This window comes from Phyllostomus hastatus, unplaced genomic scaffold (genome assembly GCF_019186645.2).
Source record: "Phyllostomus hastatus isolate PE091 unplaced genomic scaffold, TTU_PhHast_1.1 phas_contig_254, whole genome shotgun sequence".
In the NCBI taxonomy this organism is placed as follows: Eukaryota; Metazoa; Chordata; class Mammalia; order Chiroptera; family Phyllostomidae; genus Phyllostomus; species Phyllostomus hastatus.
The window spans coordinates 13,245,134-13,268,400 of NW_025333810.1; positions in this window are offsets into that span (position 1 = coordinate 13,245,134).

The window sequence follows — 23,267 nt, forward strand, 5'->3', positions numbered from 1 at the left end:
TTCTGATCACATTCTTTAGCCTGGAAAACAGAACTTTCTGCTCACCAACTAAAGGACACCAACTCTATTTGCCTCCTTAGCATGGGAAGTTAAATTGGGGCAGGGAGAGTGGGCCTATGCCCTTCTGTAGGAAAAGTGAGCTACTTTCAGTGCCTGAAAAATGATTTACTTTCCCAAGGGTGACAAAGGTCGTATCTCAGCCCTATCTCCAACCAGACAGAGAAAACACAAGTTACACGAGCAGTGGAACATCTATCTATACCTATCTTTTGTTTTCTCTCTCTGGGCGGGAACTAAGTCGGCTTTGTCTATGCATCTCCATGGTCTAGCAGAGGGTCCACTATTGCTCCATTCCATTGATAGCGCATGTACACACACACACACACGAGTCCTCATTCACACACTATCCTGCCTCCCAGTTATGGAAAATCCTTAGGTCAGAAAGACTCTGGAGTCCTCTTTCAGGGTGGTCTATAATACAATTTTGGAGCAGGATCTTTAAATGACCCAATAAAATCCACCTCTCTTCTCAGCCTTCTAATGCTATCACATGCTGAATTTCAGTAGCAGATCTTGGCATAGTACAAGTGTATTCCAGCATCCTTTTTTGCTCCTAAAAGGTAAGGGAATGTCTTTGTTTTTCAGAGATTTTCCCAATATCTCTGGGAAATTATGCATGTCATTGTGAAGTGTATAGGAAAGACTAGTCACCTGTTAGGGGGCAGCGCAGCTATGGGGTCTCCCTTCTGTTTGAGCATCATAGAGCTGGTAGTAAACATTGCTTTCCCACCACACTGCACAGCCAAATTACTGCCTGAAACCCCCTCACATGGCAGCTTGGCACATTGCTATGCTTGCCCCTAAAAGCCCCAGTGACCCAGCGAAGAATGTTACTCCCCTGTTACTTCAGGTGACTGGATTCTGTTAACAAAGAAAACCCAAAGCAGGGAGTACAGACCTTAGAGCAAGTTTAATCCTCACAGTTGCTAGATTCTTTATTTTCAGTCCCACTTCATTCTAGAGCTTAGGCATAATGATCTTTGTAAATGTCTTAAGAAATTTAAAGTAAATAAAAATGATAAATGTTGACCTTCTTTCAAACCCTAAAAATCTATGGTTCATTTCTTCTCAAGACTTCACATTTTCAAGGCCCAAGGAGAGTAATGTAATAAGCCAATATAAATAGCAAGTAATGACCCTGATAAATATCCTAAACTAAAAGAGTAGCCAAAAGAAAAAAAGCAAAAATGATTTAATAAAGGTACAAATATCTTTATAGTTGCCATTAGAGATGGTAGGAAACCTCAGAAACTGCCCTTGATAGCAACCCCAAACCAAGCAGGTTTTAACACAAGAAGATACCATTTCTTGCCTCCCTAAAACTGTTCTTTCAGAAAGTCAGTACTTTTAAGCTCACTATTCCAGGCATCCAGATGAAGCACCAGGCAGTCAGCTGTCCCTAACACACTATACATGTACTACCAAGACTTGGGTCTGTTAAAGATGGATAGATTGTTAGCAGCCAAAGGGTGAGTTGTATTCTGGCCAAACATTCAGCTTGGCAATAAGAAATGTATTTTCACTCTTCCCTGCACAAAAGGAAATTTTACCTAGAAATTGGACAAAACAGAAAAATCAAATCTATTTTTGGCTCCTGGACTCTCTTCCCACAGCTTCAGCATCATTCCTCCAGCAGTCTTCCTGGCCTGCATCCCCCTCTTATATATTCTGGGACCAGATCCACAGCTACCACTTTCATTCTACCTCTGCAAGTCTGCTGAAAATAAAATTGCCCAAAACCTGAAATAATTTCTCTGAAATTCTGCAACATCTTTTCTTTGCTGTACTTCCTGCTTCCATTTCCCTACCTCTTCCATTCAAAATCTACGCAACACTTCACATTTGGGGACATCTTTTAGTGCTTGTTCTTCAATTTCCTCCATCATCATGTTTTTTTAAGACAGAATGCCTAAAGTACTCACTCATGGGCAACATTTATGGAATTTAATTCAACTAATAAAATTGTTCATTGTTTATATTTACTTTTCACACCAGAAGCCTAGCAAAACATAGGATGAGAGAACATTTGTCCCTTTGGCTCCCTATCAGGTCACAAATAAAATCAAAGGCTTACAAGCCAGTCTTTTTTGCATACTGATTTGTGTTCTTCCCTTAGAATTATCAGTATGACATCCAGAATATAAAGTCATTTTTCCCCTCATAATTTTATTTAGAGAGCTAAAAATATAGTAAATGATTTTCATTTAGCAACTAATAGAAATGACTAATATTATATTTAAAGTCTATTTTTTTTGTTTTAACAAAGCAAATATTTTTCTTGCTGTTTTTTTGGTACAGTGCATACTCAAAGGGCTAATGCACTTGGTGCTTAATTGAATGATATCATCTAGGTTGTTCTCTTTTTTATCCTTTGTAAAAGTTTTTCGGTCAGAGAGACCATGATGTTCTATTTTCCAGTTTTTAAAGTTCTGCTTCCCCAAAGCACTAAAGAGTAAATAACTTAGAAAAGCTTGCTACGGGATCTTACTAATGAAGAGAATTTCAGCTGCTCCAAAACTGTTCTTCACAATATGACACATCAGGGTAAGTATTCTACTTCTCAGTAAGTATATCAATGGGGCCTAGTTTTATTAATCTTAAAAACAGCATTCCATGTTTTGCCCTCTTAGTTTCTAGGCTTCAGTGCATAATGACATCGTATGCGTATCTGTATTTTTTTCCATGAGGCCAATTTCCTCTCTTAGTTAACATCAATGGTAATTGGGGTTTTTAAGATGTACTTGTAGAGTTTACAGAAAATAGCAACATATCCATTATGCCAACCATCAGAGCCAAGCAAAATCGGGATGATGTCCAGAATCAAAGCTTATTAATGAGATTCAGAGACCAGGAGGAAAGGGTGTTGTGACTTCAAAAGACTTTGCATGCTAGTGTTAGCAGCCACTTGCTTATTTTTAAGAGCCATTCCAGTATCAATCATCTGAAGAGTAAACTGAAGGAGGGAGCTATAGCTAAAGGCAAGTGCCACTTCCCTTAGATCCTTCAATCCATTAACCCTCCACTCCACTCACCCTCCACTCCTCCACCTGAGAAAGGTGGGATGTTTGGCTGAGCAGAAACACCTGACCTGCCCAGACTAGAAAAGAAAAAAGACAACTGCTGTTCATGCTTTCCGAGGATCCAATCACACCGGGGGGATTTTGAAGAAGTTCCTTCCCTTGGTGAGACATAAAGCACTGATGTCTAAGCAGGTGATATTACCTAATAATCTTGGGGTCAGTTTGCTGTTTTCCAATCCAAGGTGGGGCTGAGATAAACAACTAACACAACTCACAACTGCCTTTGAAATCCTACCATCCTCGAATCTTTCACAAAAATTGCTCCCTGTACCACCAACCATCCCCAAACATCGATATTATCAATTTCAAGTGCTTACTTACCACACTGTTGATTTCATGAGGCAAACAGGAAAAGTATAAAATATGGTCCCTACTTGTCCTGTGGGGACAGCAGAGGAGTGTGTGTGTGCTGTGGGGGAGGGGTTGGTGGGGCTGTGCTACCCCATCCCCTTGGTTTTGGTCTGCTCCCCTGTTTCTAGTATCTCTAGAGTTATTCCCTCCAGACTCTCTACCCCACCATCATCCAGCCACCACTGATTATTCAGAGGAGCCCAATACACAAGTCAGATGAAAAGCAGAGAGTGGAGAAACTTTGCGTAAATCATATTCCACTGAAGTACCACAATACTTACATATCCACATTGTACGGTCAGCACAGCTGAGATTTAATTAAAGCACTCAATCATACCATTACCATTTTTGGTGACAGCTCAGGTATAAATATGTTAGGCACAATTCTTTCCATACACTGCTTATCAGCACTCCCCTTAAATGCCCTTTTGTCTTCTCTAGCCTCTTTCCAAAGCCCTGCACTTTTAGCTTACAAATGATTAGTACCTATATACTTCCACCCCCAATTCTCAAGTTAAATTGCTGCCTTTAGCCTTTTTCTGGATTCCTCAGGAGTAATAAGTCTCTTCCATTAGGCCATAATTTCTTGCTTTTAACTTTAATCAAAACTGCACTGACATCCCAACCTCCCTTCTCACAGCTGACTTCACTACATCTTCTGTCTCACTGACTGGGATGTAAGTTTTCTCTCTCTCCACAGACCCTGAGCATTGCATCCTATTATCCCCACACCATGCTCTTACTGCTCAGTTCCCTACTTTCTTCCTCCTGCTTCATCCTCTGCATTTCTCTAGTTCTTCTGTTTACTGGTAGAGTCCTTTTCTCCCATTCATTCATTTGACAACTATTTATTGAGCACCAGCTATGGGGGTCTGATATACCTCACTGAGCAACACAGATTAAAAGCCCTGCCTTTTCAGGGCTTACATTCTAGAAGGTGGAGACAAAGAAAACAAAAATGAACATACTACTTATATGTTACTAATCGCAGTTCATACCTTTGAAAAAAGAAAAAAGTGATCAAGGTAAAGTGAGCAGGACCACAGTAGGGTAACCTCATGGAGGTAGATGTGAACTTGATAAGGGCATTTCCTGGGCAGATATATCTTGGGAAAGAGCATCCAAGCAGAAAAACAGCCAGCTCAACCAAAGGTTCTCAGACAGAAGGATATTTGGCCTTGTCTAAAATATTCAACAAAAGAGGTGGTGGCCATTGTGGCCAGAGCAGTAAGAGCATGGATTCACTTGAAATTCACATTTGAAAATTACCTGTCCTTCTGTACTTTCTGGTAGACTTAACACCTCCCACTCAAAGTAGAATCATATCCCTTTAAAACCTCACAGTATACATCTGCATATGGGTAGTTCCCATATGTTTAAAAAAGAAGTTGCCACAGGTTAATAAAACAACCTTGACACAGGCTACTTTGCATCACCTCCTCCAGATGTTAGCTATCCTCTTAAACTTATAACACACAACATTTCTAGGGAACATGGGAGACCCTTGCTCTGAAAGAATAAACAGTCTGTCACATAGGATGCATTAGGAGACTGGAGCACCACAGGGAGGAAATTCATGAACACAATGGCTTAGCCACCAGGCAAATGAGGTATCCCTCTCCCATCAACATGTCTCAGCGATTCTCTACCCCTGCTGGACAACCCTAACAAGGTTTTAAGGGTCCAAAGAAAGACATTAGAAAGATTGCAAGCATCTCATTATAAACAGTGTTGAGGCAAAGAATCTCATAAGTTAAAGGTTTTTTATTTTAAGTATGTATTCATGGATTAAACAAATATTTATCACATATTATACTGTGATGACAAAGATAAGCAAAACATGGTCCTGAAGCCAAGGAGCTCACAGTCTCTCTAAGTTGAAAAACCAACGCATAAATAGAACATAAACTATAAATCCTCTTAATTTTAAAGGCAGGCATTCTAAATCAGGGTCCTCTTAGGATTTCACTGCTGGAGATATTTTTAAATATATGGTACATCCAAGAGTCCATCCTGCAACCTCCAGCCCCATGTTTTCTAACCATCACTGCATGCACACTGGAATCACCTGAAGAGATTTTGGTATAAGACTCCTTGGGTTTCAGCCCAGATATTCTGGTTTAATTGTTCTGGGATGCAGTATAAAATTTTCAAAGCTCCCCATGGAATTCTGAATGTTCAGCTAAGGTTGTAAACCACTTGTACTTGTGGTAGGCTGAATAATTGTCCCAATAATATGCATGTCCTAATTCTCAAAACCTGTCAATATGCTACCTTACCTGATAAAGGGAATTTGCAAATATGATTACATTAAGGATCTTGAGATGAGATAACCTGGACATCCAAGTGGGCCAAATATAATCACAAGGGGCCTTATAAGAGGTGAGAAGGAGGGTCAGAGTCAGCAGTAAGAGATGTGATGATAGCCAGAGGAGGCTGCAGTGATGCAAGGAAGGGCCATAACCAAAGGATGCAGTTGGCCTATAAAAGCTAGAAGAGGTAAGGAAACATTCTCTACTGAACCTTCCAGAAGGAATACAGCCCTGCCTACACCCTGAGTTTAGACTTCTAACTTCACAACTGTAAGAGTAAGTTTTTGTTGTTTTAAGCTGTTGACTTTGCAGTCATTTGCTACAGCAGCAATAGGAAATGAACATATCACTGCTCTAACACAGTAGATCTGGAAGAGAACCAGGTATTAGGTATTTGTGTACATTTTCAGTTCCTCAGATAAATCTAAATGTGTATTCTCAATTGAAAACTACTGAGAAAGAAAAATATCCCTCCCAACTCCCTGCTGGCCCTGGCTGGTATGCCAGTAAACGACCAGCTCTCCAAGCCCAAGAGTGAGAGGAGAGCATGGGAAGATGGGGAGCATTGATTTGTAGAGTCTGCCACTTTCTGTGGTATAAATACTCTCACCATGGCCGAGTCCAAGCTTAAAAGCTAGTGTGCAAATTTCCTGAAAATTTAATGATGGTCTCTCAGAAACTGGTACAAGCTGGCTCCAGCACACTGCAGGTAGGGCACCAGGGGAAGACTGACCAGTTCTCAAGGCCTATTTGATCTGAACCTGTCTGAGCCCCAACCCGCCTGCCTAAGAGAAAGAAATTCTCAGCATGTCTCAGCTCACTGGAGTTCACTGGAGTTTGGGTCCAAAACTCAGATACTAATAATGCATTGCTTTCACTCATTGAAGTACTTTATTCAGTTTCCATTCTTTTAGGTATCGTTTTAGGAACTAAGGGCACAGCACTTAGCAACTTACTGATGTTTCCTTTGAACAAACAATACATATTTATCAAGACCTATTTTGTACAAAGCACTATTCTAAGTCCTGGGGATTTAGTATTTTAAAAATAATGATTGTTAAAAATCCACTTCATGTAGCTTCATTCTAGTAGATAAAAACAGTTTGTAAACAAATGGTTTATAGCTATGGAGAAAATTAAACAAGAAAGACATAGGGAGTGGTAGAGGGAAGGTTAAGCTTTTAAACATGGGATCCTGGAAGGCCTCCTGAAAGAGTAACATTTGAAAACTGACCTAAAAGCAGTGAGGAAGTGAACCCTAAGGACTTCTGAGGAAAGAGCATCTCGGGGGGGGCAGGGGGCGGGAGCAGCATATACAAAGGCCATGAGGTAGAAGTGTGTGTGGAATTCCATTTGGGAGCAAAATGATGAAGGGGAAGGGCAGTAAGAAATGGACTCCAAGAGGGAACAGAGACCAGACCACAGGGCCTAGTAGCCCTTAACAAGGAATGTGGATTTTATTTATGTACCATGGAAAGCTATTGGAAGGTTTTGGCCTACCTGAGTCTTTATAAAGTGGGTTTCTTGTAGACAGTTGGGTCTTTTTATTTTTTTAATCCATTCGTTGTCTTTGTCTTTCAACTGGTGTACTCTGACCACTCACATTTAAAGTAATTATTGATATAGTTAATGTCTACCATGTTTGTAACTGTTTTCTATTCATTATCTTTACTCTTTATTTCTTCCCATCTTCCTTCCTTGTTTCTTTTCCTGCCTCCTCTGGTTTTAATTAAGCATTCATATGTTTCTATTTATATCTCATCTCTTAGACTATCAATTATACTTACTTTTGAAAAATTTTAGTGATTTCCATAGTTTGCAACATACATTTTTAACTAATCAAATTTCATCTCTAAATATCACTGTATTACTTCACATGTAGTACGGGATACCTTATAACTGAACACATCCAATCCCTCCCTTTCCATTCCTGTGATATTGCTGTCTTTTTATTTGTCCATGTGTTATAATCTCTTACTGCATTTTATTACTATAACTTTTAAAAAGTTATCTTTTAAGTAAAATATTTTATTTTACCTTTATTCCTGCTCTAATATGCTTCCTTTCTTTATGTAGATGCAAGTTTCTGGCCTATGTCATTTTTATTTTCCCTAAAGAACATCTTTTAACATATTTTGTATAGTAGGTCAGAACTCAGTTCTACTGACAATGAATTCCCTCAGTTTTTGTTTGTCTAAGAAAATCTTTCTTTTAGCTTTGAAGGAAAATATGTCTGGATATAGAATTCTAGATTGTAGGAGGTTTTCCCTCACCACTAAAAATATTTGACTTCTCTCCTTACCTCTTTTCATCATTTCTTAGACTTGTCCCTCTATAACTAAGATACTCTGAGTGATTTGTTTCAGTTTCTCAGCTCTGGTTAAAAAAGGTCTCTTGGGTTTTCTGTCATTAGAATAAAATAAACCAAGGCATGGGATTGGGGGCACTATTTATTCTGTTTAGTGTTCTCTGAGCTTTTTGGATTGGTGATTTGAATCCTACCATTAATTTGGGAACCTTCCTGTCATTATTGCTTCAAATTATTTCTTTTGCTCCTTCTTTCTTTCTCCTCCTATTTTTTTAATTACACATGTAACACTTCTGAATTTGTCCCACAATTCTTGGATGTTCTGTTCTTATGTTTTTATTTTTCTCTTTGCATTTCAGTTAAGAAAGTTTCTATTGTTGTATCTTTAAGCTCACTGATTCTTCCTTTGTCCATGCTGAGCCCACTGGTGAGCCTACCAAAGGCACTTTTGATTTGTTTTGATTTCTAACATTTCTTTTTGATACATTTTTTGAGTTTCCATGTCTTTACTTAAATTTTCCATCCGTATTTGCATGCTGTCTACTTTTTCCATTAGCTCCCTTTGCATATCAATCAGTTATTTTAAGCTCCGTCTTTGATCATTTAACATCTTGTCATCTGACTCTGGGTGTGATGATTGCTTTGTCTCTTCAGATGATTTCTTGTCTTTTGGCCTTGTAATTTTTTGTTCGAAGTTTCACACATGTCAGGTAACAGGAACTGTGGTATATGCAACTTCAGTGTGAGCATTTATGTTAATCAGGCTAGGAATGAGCTATGTTTAAAGTTTGCTGTAGCTTTAGGTGCCAGAAACTTCCAATTCTTCCAAGTGTCCTTGTGTTGTTTCCCTCCTTGACTTGGGCTGCACTAAGTATTCTCCTCCCCAGAAAGAGTCCTCCTTGCAGCTCTTTCAACAATAGTTGACTTATCTTACTGGATCCCTACCGATGTGGTAGTTAAATGTGGAAGAGGGGAGTGTTCTATTACTTTCCAATTAAACCTCACTCGTCTTATGGTCAGTCTGTGTTTGGGGGCTGTGACCTTCACAGTGTTTCCCCCATAGATACAGCTTCTTTTTCTCCCTGACCCTGTTGACTATGTCCACCATCACCTTCACGGCACTCTTAGGGGAGACAGGAAGGCTAGAAAGAGCTGGAGTGAGAGAAGTGCCCTTAGGCTAATTGGGAACTGGTAAGCCTTTTCCCCTGAGAGTGCCCCTTGGTCATGGAGAAGACTGGGGGCATAGTTCACAATAATTTCTCACTTGTCCATCAGAGGCATAAGAAGATCCTTCTCAAACCTTTACCATGAAAACATAGTGGGGTTCCTGGAAGTAAAACCCATTAAGTATGGATTCCCAGCTGTTTCTCACTTTCACATTAGTCTACACTCAGCTTTTAGCAATTCATCAAAATTATCACTTAAGTGCTCTTTGTGGCCTATGGCTCCAGTAGCTTTTGCTCCAGGCAAGCAGATCTTGGCTATGGCTCTCTGGATGTACCTGTGGTGGTTCTCTTCATGGTGGTGGTTTGTCCTGAAACCTCAGTTTCCTGATGGGTCTAAATAAGTCATCAATATTCAGTGTATCCAGCCTTTTCTTGTGGTAAGGATGAAAGTGATGACTTTCACGCTTTTTACATATCAGAGTGAATCTGACAATCCATTAGAAGTTTTTAAGCACAGGAGTGATGTTAAATGCTTTATGTTTTTATAAAACCACTCTGTGCTTTTTTCCCTTGAAGACCTCATAGGGAAGCAGGGTGGGCCTAGCCAGGTTTCAGTTTATGTTTCCTCAACAAACACCATCTTAATTGCAACCCAACACATAAAATAAATGGAAAAAAAATACAGTGGACACTAATTCTGTCTGGGAACACATGGAATGCTCCATGGAGGAGGTGACCTTAGAGCATGAAGATTCATCCTGTACATATTCCCTAGTGATTTCTTCAGAACATCCATGCATGTTGGCCACTGCCTCAAGTAAAACACCTTCATGGTGGTGTCCTATAGCCATGCCATTTGTTTGTGTCAGTAAACCCCTTCCACTCACTTTCCCCTGCTCATGGCAGAATTGATACCATGACCATGTCTATGAATTTGGTTATGTTAATCCCCTCCATCATCCCACTGGATTGCCCATACCTTGCCTGATCTTCCTAGTTGGACTCATGTATCACAGATCCAATGAAGCTTTCTCTAACTAGAGTCACTTTCTATTTTTTCCTCCTTAAATCCCTATTATCCACACAATTAATACCAAAGAATATAGCACAGGTTTGTTCTTAATTGGACTGTTTTAAATTTCATCAATTTCCCTAGAGTTCCTAGCACAGTGTGAACACATATTGGATGAACAATAATTGCTTGTTAATTGAGAAACAGATTAATAGTAGTTGGCTTGGGGGGCTACTGGTTGTTTAGGCTGGTAAAATTTATAACAGGATCACAAAAATTAGGCTTATGGAATGAAAATTTACCTGCAAAGTTCACTTCAATTACTAAGAAAAAAGACTTTTTTAATGTCTCGTGTATGAGTGTATTTATATAAACATATTTTCTTTTTTATTAAGCAAAATAAAGATAAATATAATGCCCTTGTCCAATATGTTTTACCTATTCTAATTTTCATTTATGTAATTTGACCTAACCTGTCCTAAGAAATGGCAGTCATGAGGCAGCAGCATATAAATTACAGAGTAGTAGAATCTGAGAGCCAGAGAGACGTGAGAGTTCATTTGGTCCAATCTTACTTTAAAAAGGGAAACCTGGATCAAAAGAGATGAAGGGACTTGTCCAAGATCAAAGTGCCAATGTCTGGATTCCAAGTTCTCCAGATCCTACCCCAGAAACAGTCCCCCATCAGCAGGTGTGAGGTACACCAGAGGCCTAAGATAGATACAACAATATGATCTTGGAGCACAGGGGTCCACTTGTTTCTCTGAGTTCATGCTTGACTACCATACAGTGAAATCAATCAGCCTTGCTATCTGTTCCCAGCGATGAAAAACATAACCTATGGACAACTATTCTGACATGCACAGAAAATATTTATAGGCAACTTGGTTTCTCTATATTCTCTTTTAATTCTTCTGTAGAAACATCTATAGCAAAAAAGGGTGATATACTAAACTAAATTGCCTGTTAATGTCATAAAGTCTGTCCAAGTGGAGGCTGATTTAGCTATAAATGCAGATTCCAAAGAGTGCTTCACATGAGAAGAGTATTTTTTTAACAAAACACTAATTAACATCAATATCTGCATGTATTCACTGATTAGCATGCAGAAAAGCCAGCACCAATTAATAGAACAATATGCCAACAAGCACACGGCATAGATAAGCCATATGAAGAAAGCATATGCCAAGAAGCTTTGAGCCCTGGCCCTGAAGGACTTCTGTTTCAGCCTCCCCCAGTACTTTTTATTTTATTTTATATTTTTAATTACCTCTTCAAACATACACTTGTACCAAATAAAGAGGAATGATGGGAGGGCAAAAATTCCAATAACCCTGAATCTTTTCCTTAAGCCGTAGCATAAAAAATGTTTCTAAACTAGAGCAGGTTTCTGACGGATGGTGTTATTGGGTTTTTTCTTTGCCAGCCACCTGGGGGCTATTTAAATCCAATTCACAGAGACTTTATGCCATTTTCTTCTAATGTTCCTTCTTCTCTCCCATCTACCAGTAAAGTGGGAATGGAAACAGAATAGCTGATCCAATGAGGAAAACAATAGGGAAGAACAGAAAATAGGTAACTGCCCTGAAGTTTAGACTTCAACTACATTTAACTTTCTCGTCTCCCCACTGGTCATTTAACTTTTGTGTGCCAAACACAGACTTTATAAACAATTTTACGGCGTGTTCCTTAAAGGCTTTCTTTCAGAATGAAGCCTTGCCTCAAACATCTCTTTTGTGCAGTCTCCGCAGGACAGCTGGAAAATTGCCAATGTTGCCTCGCCCATACACTCCTCGCTCCTCGTTGTATCTTCTTTTAACAATTTCTGCCCCAAACACACTATAGAGGCAGCTGACACACAAAAACCTTAAGACAGGTGTGGTTTTAAGGAGAGTGGTCATGAGCAGAGCTTTGATTCTTTACCTCCCGACGACAGACAAACAAGCCCTCAGAAAGTCACCACCAGCTCAGGAAGGAGAATCAGGCAGAACAAAAACATCAGATTCAAAGGCTTCATGCACTGGACAAATGGGTCTTTTCCCCTCTGTCTGTTTTTCTTTCTCTCCTTCTCAGTTCCAAGTCTGTGCACTACCTGCTTTAGTGATTAATGGAATTACTTACTGTCACATTCCCTACAAAATTTGTTTCTTGGTTATAAAAGTAAAAAGCATCGACAGACAACCCCTCTGTGCCATCTCACCAAGTTCTGGGATTTAGCTGTGCTTGGCTGAATCAGAAGTTTGAACTTTGTGGGTTTTACATATAATCTTTGTAGTTTTCTCCCTTCAATGTTTCCCATTGATTTTTTAAAAAATCTGTTTAACCATTTGAAGACCTGCCAGACTGTTTTTCCAAAGCAGCTGCATTTAACGTTTCCACCAGCAGTGTTTGAGGGTTATGATTTCCCCATCTCCTCAGCAACACTTGTTATTTTCTATCTTTTTGACTATAACCATCCTAGTAAGTATATCACCCAGTTTTGATTTACACTTCCTTGATGACCAATAATGTTGAACAGTTTTTCATTTGCTTATTTGGCCATTTGTATAACTTCTTTGGAGAAATGTCCATTCAGATCTCTGGTCTATTTTTCAATTGTGTTGTCTTTTTATTATTGAGTTAAAATAAATTCTTCATACATTCTATATATGAGCCCTTATCAGATGTATGATTTGCAAAACTTTTCTCCCATTCTGTGTGTTGTCCTTTCCCTTTTTGGGTGTTTTCCCTTGAAGAGCAAAAATATTTAATTTCAATGATGTCATGGGTGAATTCTTGCCCCAACGTCCTCATTGAACTTGAAAAAATATAAAGCCAGAAGTTCACATTCATACCATTCTTATATATCCTTAGCTAAGGATTATTTTAATGATTGCAAGACAATGGCTAAGAAGCACCCCATGGTGGTCTTTGAGCAAAAAATTTATTTCAAGATATTTCACATCTCAGAAGAACAGCTTTTCTCCTCCTAAAGCCTGTGTCTCAGGTCTACTAACCACTGGATTCTACAGAAAAGCAGGACAAGTTGAAAATTAAAGACCCAGGTCACAGACAGATATTTGCCCATAAGAGTTCAAATAAACTTTTGTTGCTGTACTACTGAGATTCAGAATCATGAGCTTTATTTGGTCTGAAAGGGACTTTAAGATAAAACATGCCATTTGAAAAAAATGCAGCCACAATTCCATCAAAAAGTTTGCTTCACATTTATTCGTTTGATAAGGTTACTCATGCAATTTTCTTTAACTTGACTCAGTTAAATGACTTGTGCAGATACCAACCAATCAACCAAATAATACAGATCCTCAAAAGTCAAGTTATTATTTGAGTTGTTTCAGTCAGTAGTGCTATTGAGAGCTTTTTCGACAAAGGAGGAAGAAGACTGAAATGGATTTAACGAGTCTAGGGTATGTGGTGAGCCCAGAATGGGTCGTTATGTTCTAAAGTTGTCTCTGTAAACAGATCAATTCTCACAGCACTTGTTTTGTTAGGGGGGACAGTAGTGAGGCCAGGTAGGGCTATAATCGTTTGTTCTGCTGCATGACCACAATACGTCTTTTTTGTTTTCTTTCTGTCGTGGTGGCCTTAAGTGTGCAAGAGCCATACCAAAAAGTGACCACTCACAGCATTGCTGAGAGAATTAAGACTGCTAGAATGAAGGGAAACACTACATGTCACTATGCAGGTAGCAACACACAATTCAGTACTGTTAGTAGATTCCCCCCACCCCAATTCCAAGCATTTACTCTGCCACTGACAAAGATTTCTAAGACACCTTCTAACATCACTAGGAAAATGCTTTTAATTAGACTGAAACTTTGATTTCCAGATCCTTTTCAAACAAAACACCCTCTCCCTCCTACTGAAAAAAAATAATGGAAACATAAAACTACACGCTAAGTCCTATAATTCTACCTTTGTCTTCCAAAACAGTCTAGTGGGAGACTTTGTGGAAGAGAGAGGGAACTTTCACTAGAATCATGAATGGGAAAATGAAGAGCATCTTTTACTTTTCCAACAAAAACTTCAGGATCTTTAGAAAATTGTCTCAACTTCTTGACTGTGTTCACAAAAAAAAAATATCAGGGTTGTTGGCAGTTCAAAAATTGCCACATCATAGTAATAACAACTTGGGTTCACCCAACTCTGCCAAACTTGAGCACACTTAAGAGTACTCTCTTTTCCATGCACCCAAGACCCCAAAAGAAGGAATGATTCTACCTGCTGTAAAGATTCAGAAGCTGAAACACAGAGTATTTTAACAACACAAGTAATTAGTGACTCTTTGACTGCTTTAGCCCCTGATATTTCCAGACTTCCAGACTTAGCTCCTGACTCCAAGCCCTCAGTCTGGGGAAACCATGTACGGAAGCAGCTTCTCTGCTCCATAGACTACTTTGCTGATTCCTAAGTGAACTACTTCTTGTGTCAGTAGCTCAGTTGTGACTATTTAGTAGAGACTAGGTACCACCTGCTCAGGTTACCTCACCCAGGGTCCAAACAAACTCACCAAGTTCTAAGATTGCTGTCTATGTTTTTACAGCTGTCCAGTCAGAAGGCCCAGAGGTCTGTAATCAGCAATTCCCATGCCCAATACATGCACACACTATTGTATTGCCCTGCCCATAAATGGACTCTCTGCTGGAATCACATCTCTCTCCTTTCTGTTATAGATTACATCTGGATATACCCAGAAGTTATGGCAACCATCTGTCATTGGCCCTGGGCTAGGAGAAGAGAGTTTGAAATGGGTGGTAGTCCTCCACCTGCTATGGCACCTTCTAGGAAGCAAAGTCCTGGAAGCACACAAAGGCCTGTGTTCGGTCATCCAGTGTCAGCAAAGCTTCTGGGGATGCTGGTCCACCTGCCGAGGACCAGTCCCATGAATACAACCAGTGAAGCTATGCAATGAATGGAGAAGAGCTTCAGAGTCAGGCAGATCTAGGTCTGTGTCCCACCCCGAACATGACGTAAGCTTGAATAAGAGACATAATCTCCACAGGCCTCCATATCCACATTTTATAAATAGAAAGACTACTTTCACAGGTTATGGTGAGGATCAACAGAGATAATGCATGTAGAGCACTGAGCACAGGGCCCGACCCTGAGGACTAGCACATAGGAAACAAGTTGTGATATGATGAGTAATGATCATCACGTGGTCTCCAAGGCCCTCGTGAATACATGAAATTGTGCTTTCAGTAAGCCTGCCCATGGCTGTGAGCTATGAGTCCCCCAGAAATTATCCTGTGTCTTGGATTTCTTCTACCTCAGAAAACCACCAAAGCTTAGAATCCAGTTGTTTGAAGCATTTGACTGATGGCAGCATACCCTGAAACTACAGGACCTCCCTTCCATATGAAACACATAAAAAGTGAGCGAGCAAATCTAAGCACATAGTCCCTTTTATTCAAGAAGCATTTATTGGTCACATACTGGGTACAAGGTACCCTGCTTTAAGCTTCTGAAGAAACAAGGATGAATTAGTGCATTTGCTTTTCTCAAGGAATTATAATCCACTGAGGTAGTTAAACATACAGTTACATGTAGTGGTGATGGACAAAATGCAATCCAAGATGACACATTTACACATCCCCTTCAAACAGCACAGGCATCCAGTGGGCCTTGCACAGGCTCACCAAGGACTGACACACAGTAGTTACGTCTCAGGCCCAGGAGTATAAAGCACAGCAAAGAAGAGGCACATGCACTGATTCCTCTGGCTAGAGCGATTGTCAACCCTTATCCCCCAATCCCAGCCCATCTTACTAAATTGTCTGTTCTCAAAGTGTGACGAGGATGTGGTACAGCTACCATATACTTGTGTCCTCACACATGCACTTCTGTCTACCTGGGCTCAGGAGGTTCTGAGACATATAGCCAGGCTGTTTCCCTTCATAGCCCTGCATTTGACTGGGTGTCTGGTAGGCCCCTCACCCAGGACCCTGCAGCCCTATGTAAGCTTGACCAAGATATCTGCTCTCAACAAAGAAGTTTGCACATTCTTTGGAAAGTCCAAATATCATATCAGTCTACAAAGTAAAAGCTCAGAATGACAAGGTCATTCAAGGGCATGAACAGAAACTATGAAGCATATGGGCCCATCTGGACAACTCAGCCAGGCAATGAGCAAATCCTGACTGATGGTGTCCCGTGGAGCCTCAGCTCTTTCCTATCAGCCTGCAATGGAGTTGGCTCTTCTTTCTCCACCCCTGGTGAGGCTGCAAATGCCAGTTCCAATCTGGACAGGAGACACGCCTCAGTTAGCGCCTAGGTGAGCAGAGGCAGTGAGCAGCTCCTCTCCAGCCCGCTGAGGCACTCACGGAGAGAGCCCAGGTTTAGAGAGCAGCATCTGGTGCCCTCTCATCACTCACTCCCAGACTAACAGCCTCAGGATCTGCATCCACCAGCCTGGAAAACTCCAATTATGCAGCTGGTGGCCCTGTCAAGAAATGAAAGCGTCTTCACTGGTTTCTCCCTCCAGTCCAATGTTCCCCAGCCAAGCCCCTCCCCCATCCCCACAACACCTTCTACACACAGTAACCAAAGATCCTTCTAAAGTAAAGTGTTGGTAGCTTCACTCCCCTGCTTCAAAAGTTCCCATTTTTCTGCCAGTCTTCAAAAGGATATCAAAGTCCCTGGTTCAAAATACAATGCATTTCCTGACCTGTCCTCACCTCATTTTCCAACTGTCTCTTGACATTTTCTCCTTCTTCCCTATGCTGTGACTTTCATGCTGAATTTCCTCCAGTCCCATATGAATATCATTCATTCAGTGAGTGTGTGTATCTTCTCTCCCTCTCTCTCAATCCTTGTGCAAACACTTCTGAACATGACCTACTCTGCAGCTCTAACCCTTCATCCTCCAGGCTTGAACTTGAAAGTTCAACAAAACTTTCAAGGCTGAATTTAAATGTCATTTCCTCCTAGAAGCTGTCTTTTTCTGCTCCCACCTCCAAAGACTAAGTAAGGTATCCCTCCTTTGTGTTTCTGAAGCACCCTCTACTTCTCACAGTTTATCATACATTACATTGGATACTTACTACTGGTCTATCTGTATCAATTACCACATACACCCCACATAATCCCCACATACACACTATATGCTGAGCCCTTGAGAAGCAAGATTCTACTATTCACCATTACAAGCATATTCCTTAACCCAATATAATGCTTGGAATATAGGGACACAATCTAAAAATATCTACTGAATGAGAGAATGATAGAAAAGTGAATTAGCATCAAAAGGGAATAAAGGACTTTCCTACAACTAAGCTAAACTTTAGATCAAGAAGATACCTAATAAAGCATCCAATTCAACCCTCTTTCCTTTAAAGATAAGGGAATGGAGCCCACCGAAGTTAAATGATTCCTTGATTGACAGTTAGAATCCTGGCCTTAGTAAAATCCACATCTCCAAATTCCCCAACAGGAGCTCATAAACACACACACAAAAAATCTAAAAAGAAGTGCACCGTGAAGTATCTAATTTGTTTTTTGCTGGGGGTAAGATCCTTAAGACTCTAGCCTCAAATAAGACTAAAATTCAGTAGCACAATGGAGTGTTCTCTCCAAAGGAAACCCTATCTTAACCTATTCTGGTAGGAATATCATATTACATAGAGACCCACTCTATGGATTTCATGCTCTTCTTTCAAGTTCTTCCAAGTTCTTCCTATTCTGTATTGAGAGGGTGGGCATGGACAAGAAGACTATTATGTTATCATACTACCCTCAGAACACCTATTATGGTTTAGCATAATAAAGGGCAATGAAAGAAAGCCTTGGCTCTTCCCTCTAAGTTTTATTGCTAATTTACTGAGTAATTTTTAACAAGTTGATATATGATAATACTATTATCTATAGGACAATAACTGACATAGGTTCATAATAACACATTTGCTTCCTGTGGAATTTACTTTAACAGTTATATTATAATCCAGATTGTTGCATTTGGTGAAAATGAGAAGGTCAGATTTTACAAATATCCCAGCTGAACTCAACTCCCAGCTCATTCTCACGCTCCAGTGACATGCGAGCAGAGGAAGTTAGTGCAGCTGACTCTGGGCAGAGGGAGAAGCACCAGACCTTCCCAATGGTTCAGCACCAGCTGGTTGAAGGGTTGTCCAAGAATGAATGATGTTATCTTGCCCTTTGGGTTCAGTAGGGCATCCTGAGTAATTACTCTCAATCAAGTTACTCAGTAGGCCACTAGCCCAGCCTCTGGCCTCTGGTATTGACAGAATGAGACTTAAAATTTATCATCACTTTTTAGAAATGTACTTTCCCACCCTGGTCAGTGTGGCTCATTTGGTTGTATTATAGTCTCATATATCAAAAGTCTGCAGGTTCAATCCCTGGTCAGGGCACATGCCTGGGTTGTGGCTTCAGTGCCCCATCGTGGCATATCTGGAGGCAACTGATGATGTTTCTCTCTCACATCAATGTCTCTTTCTTTTTTTCCCTCCCTCTCCCCCTTCTTCTCTCTTCAATAAATAAATATATCCTTGAGTGAGGATTAAAAAAGAAAGAAAATGTAAGTTCCTCTGTTCAAAATAATCTGTCTTTGCAGCTTTTCCTGAGATCTAAAAGAAACTGATTTCCCCTGCCTGGCAGAGGCTCTCCTGGTCCTTGGTGAGGGGCAGCAGTGCAGTCTGTTTCTCTGGGCCCAGTTCCAGATAAGAAAAAGTTCTTTGCCTTTCATCAACTAATCACCCATGGTGGCTCAGAAGACAGCTCCCCCAGGAGAGAATGATGCTGGAAATGCTTAGATGTGTCCTGCTCTTCAGTGTAGGAAGAAACAGAGCAACTCTGCCTCCAGAAATATCCTGAAAACACCAGATGTTTGAAAGAGTAATATCATATTAAAGGAACACTCTATTTAGAGAAAGAACCTACAGCCAACTCATCAGTGACATAAATGTGTTTTATGCAGAAAACAATAGCTCTCTGGAAAAGAATCACAAATGAATACATTTGATTTGAAGCTAAGAAATAGAACCAATTGTTCCACTTTCTTCTTGTTTAAATCAACCATTCCACATTCTTTCATTGAGTAACCTAAACTAGCTTCTTTAAAAAAATTTTTTAACTAGAGGAATACCTTTAAAATCTAAAATATGATTCAATTACATATGATTAAATTCTCAAATAAGTGAAGTTATTCAATTGATTACAGAGTTCTGGGACTACCCTCAAAAACAAACAAACAAACACAAACAAACAAACAAACACTGATCCCACTCCCTAACCTCTCCCTGCTCTAGTTCTGCACTGAGGTCTCTCCTTCCCTGTTTCCCTCCATCCACAGGCCTTGACTGCACAGCAGCCATGCTGGTTTTCTTATTCTGTGAATATGACTTTTGCTTGGGTCAACTTTACTGTACAGGCAAAAAAATCCTGCCCTCTGAAATGTTCATTCAAAAAACAAAAACAAAATAAGATGTCCCCAGAGCACTGATACAACATCACTGAAAACATTGTAGATGTCACCTTTTCTTAAAGGAGTTTTCCTTTCACAACAGAAAACAAATTTCTTTCATCCCAAGTCTCAATTCTGTTCTTCTTCAGTTGATGCAGAGGCAGATTTTGAGAAATGGCCGGCAAGATACTTCTAAAGGCTAGACTGTTTGTTTACATGCTGGTCTCTTCTGTGACAGGGACAGTGTGCTGTTATCTTTGTACACTGAGCCTGTGATACATTTCCAGAATCTTTACAGTTGTCCAATAAATGCTGCTGAATACTGACTGAATGACTATACTTAATAAGAAATGGGATAGTCAAAGAGATTCTCACCCTATTTGGATAAAAATAAGGTTTGGATGAGCAAGTTGCAGTTCACCCCCAGACTCCCACCCAAAGGAGGAATCACTTTTCTGATAGTCTGGCTTCTGTGTGTTTTGGTTAGAAGAAGTGATTTCACTGCTTGGAGGCCACACCTTTGCTCTGGAAAATCCAACTGCTTATATTGAACTCAAGGCAGCCTTCCTGGGATTTCCATCTGACTTGCTACAAATTAGGCTTGAAATCCACATCTTAAAATCATCTGGGAGGCTCTACTTCACTTTTTATTTTAGCAGTAGAAAATCAGCTTCCTTTGTATACTCTAAGAACTTGGACTTGGTGAAAAGAACTTTGAGAATAGTAAGTAGGTACTAAGCTGTTATTCATGTATATGTTTCCATCCTGGAAGGGACAAAGAGAAACTGATGGAGACCTTTCATTGCTAAGGCAAAAGAATCGCCTATGTTGCAAGGGCCATAACAAAAGAACATTCCTCTTCATTCTGAATCTTAATGTTACTGAAGTCTTACCAAGTTGTATAAAAACATATGGCCATTCATTCACTCTCAAGAATATTTTGCATTCCTACTAAATGCCAAGCACTGTGGTAGGCACTGGACCACAGAAACTGAAGATCTATAATAAGTGATCTAATGTCTATAGACAGAGTTCCAGAGAAATTTAACAGAAGGAATCCTCAAGTCAGTCAGCAAAGGTCCTCCCCAAACTGGAAATGCTTGACTTGATTCACTGGATGTCAGAGTAAAACTTAGCCAGCCAAAGAAAAGGAAGGCTATTTGAAGCAAAAACAGTACCCTACATAATAGCATGAAGGATATAGAGACTAAAACATGTTCAGGCTCATCAATGGCTTTGTGTATTTGGAATACTGGTTGAAATAGGGATCGACAAGGAGGTAAAGCTGATGCACATACTGGGACCTGATCATGAAAGAATTACTAAGCCATGCTGAGGTCAGCCTTTATCCTTTAGAATAGAGAGCCACTGAAACTTTGGAGAAGGAAAATAGCAGTATAATATCTGCATGTTGGAAAGATCACTCTATGGCATAGTAGAGGTTGGATTGAGGAGATAAGAGTAAACCAAAATGAAAAAAGTAGATTGTTGAGATGGTCTACGACAGAATTAAGGAAGTGGCAGTGGAAATAGAGAGAAAGGCACTGATTTGAAACACACCAAGACATTAGAATCAATAAGACACAGTAGCCCTTTGGACATGGATTAAATAGAAGGGATGAGTCTAGCATTATTCCAAGATTTTTAACTCATGAGACCAGGGGAAGAGAGGCACATTTGCTAAACTGTTTTTCTTTGTGTGGTATGTGGACCACAAACATCAGAATCACTAGAGGTGTTTTTGAACAATGTTAATTCCTCGCTCTATCCTATACTTAATGAATTAGAATTTATGAATGATGAAATTTGATGCACAACACACAAAAGTAAGAAATGCAGGAAGAAGAGCAGGGGAAATAGTAAAGAAAGTAATGAGGTTAGTTGAAAGGCTGTTGTTTCTGAGAAGCTACTGGAATACCCATAGGCTTGGGTTCTATGGGCTGTAGGTCACACAGGACTCAGCTCAGGGGGAAGAAATGGTTTGAGGTTGTTTTCATTAGGAGTCAACAGCTGTTAAGTGGTAGCTAAAGATATAGGTGGTTATTGAACAAAACCATCCTAGAGGGTAGGGAAAGGAAGCAATAAGAAAAGGCCTAAGATTAAACCTGGCAACATTGAGATGTAAGACATGATCAGAGGGAACACAGCCCACAAGGAAATATAGCAGGTAATAGCACAAAAAGTACGGAGTTCAGACGTAGCTTTCACTTAACCAGCAGCAATGAAACATAGGGTGAGCATAGCTTTTCTGTTTGGTCTTGTCCATTCCATCTGCAGAGAGGGGAAGGAGAGTATTTCAGATGGCTACCACTTAAATCTGTAGTGAGATGTTTTGTAATTCCTTAATCAGGAGTTGCTCGGGGTTTTTTCTACCTAGTTACTCCCAAAATAAGAAGACTTTGGTCACTACATAGGAATGCACAGTAGCCACTGTTATAGTTCTACCCACACAAGCCTTATGGACACCTTTTAGATCCCAACTTAGCCCAAGAATGCAGGGAAGAGCAATGGGAGAAAGCGGGGTGGTGTAACTATTGCTCACATGTTTGTAACAGCAGAGGATCACTGGGCTCTGGGCCTCAAAAGACACAATCCAGCTTTCAAGTGCATTAGAGCAGAGGGCAACAAGAAATTCTTCAAAGAAAGGCTGCAGGAACTAGCCCTTCGAATCTGTTGAAGGTAACTTCTCCACTTCAGGTTGGGCAATGTGGCCCAACACAGTCCCTCAGAGTCAGGCATAGGGAGGATTTAATCACTTTCCTATACCACAAATGCATTCAATCCAAATACTTGAAACATTTAAACTAACCCAAATCTATACGGACTTCAAGCAAATTTAGCACAGTAGAGTTATAATCATCCAAAACAATTTTTCTTACAATCAGTAAACCTCATTATATTTGAAAATTCAGACATTTCCATAATACACTACTTAACCATAAGTGATCCATCTCATAACCATCACTTCAGAACAGTTTATTTACCGCCATCAAAACTACTAATGGCCTTCCTAAACCATCATTCATGAAAGTACTTTTAAGGATTCTATTTGGACAAACAAGTCCTCAGGGATTTTTCCACTATTGCCCCTGGGGAACAGAACACAGATGATGGGCACACTGTCTACAGACTTCGAAGACAGAGGTTACACCATGTCCACTCTTGTGGCAAATATTCACCAAGGGTCAGAAAGGTACAAGGCTAAGTAAGCTGTGTTGACTATTCTGATTCCAACCTACCTAATGTTTTATCAAGCAGTTTATCCAAATCTTCCAGCTTATCTCTCTGTGCCTCAGGTTAAATTGGGAGAATAATTTTACCTGCCTTGAACTTGTACTGGTTGTTGAGAGAGTTCAATAAGGTAATCTACATAAACTCATAGTAAGGGCTCTCTAAGGTTTGCTCTAATTTTCATGGCCAAAATCAATTAAGCACCATTTTGATCTACAAATTATGTGGGTTAAAAACTACTTTCAGGAAAAAATCCTCATCATGAATAAGGCTTTTTCCTGTTTTGAATTATCAAAGACTCTTTAACACATGCTTCTGAAGTCCAA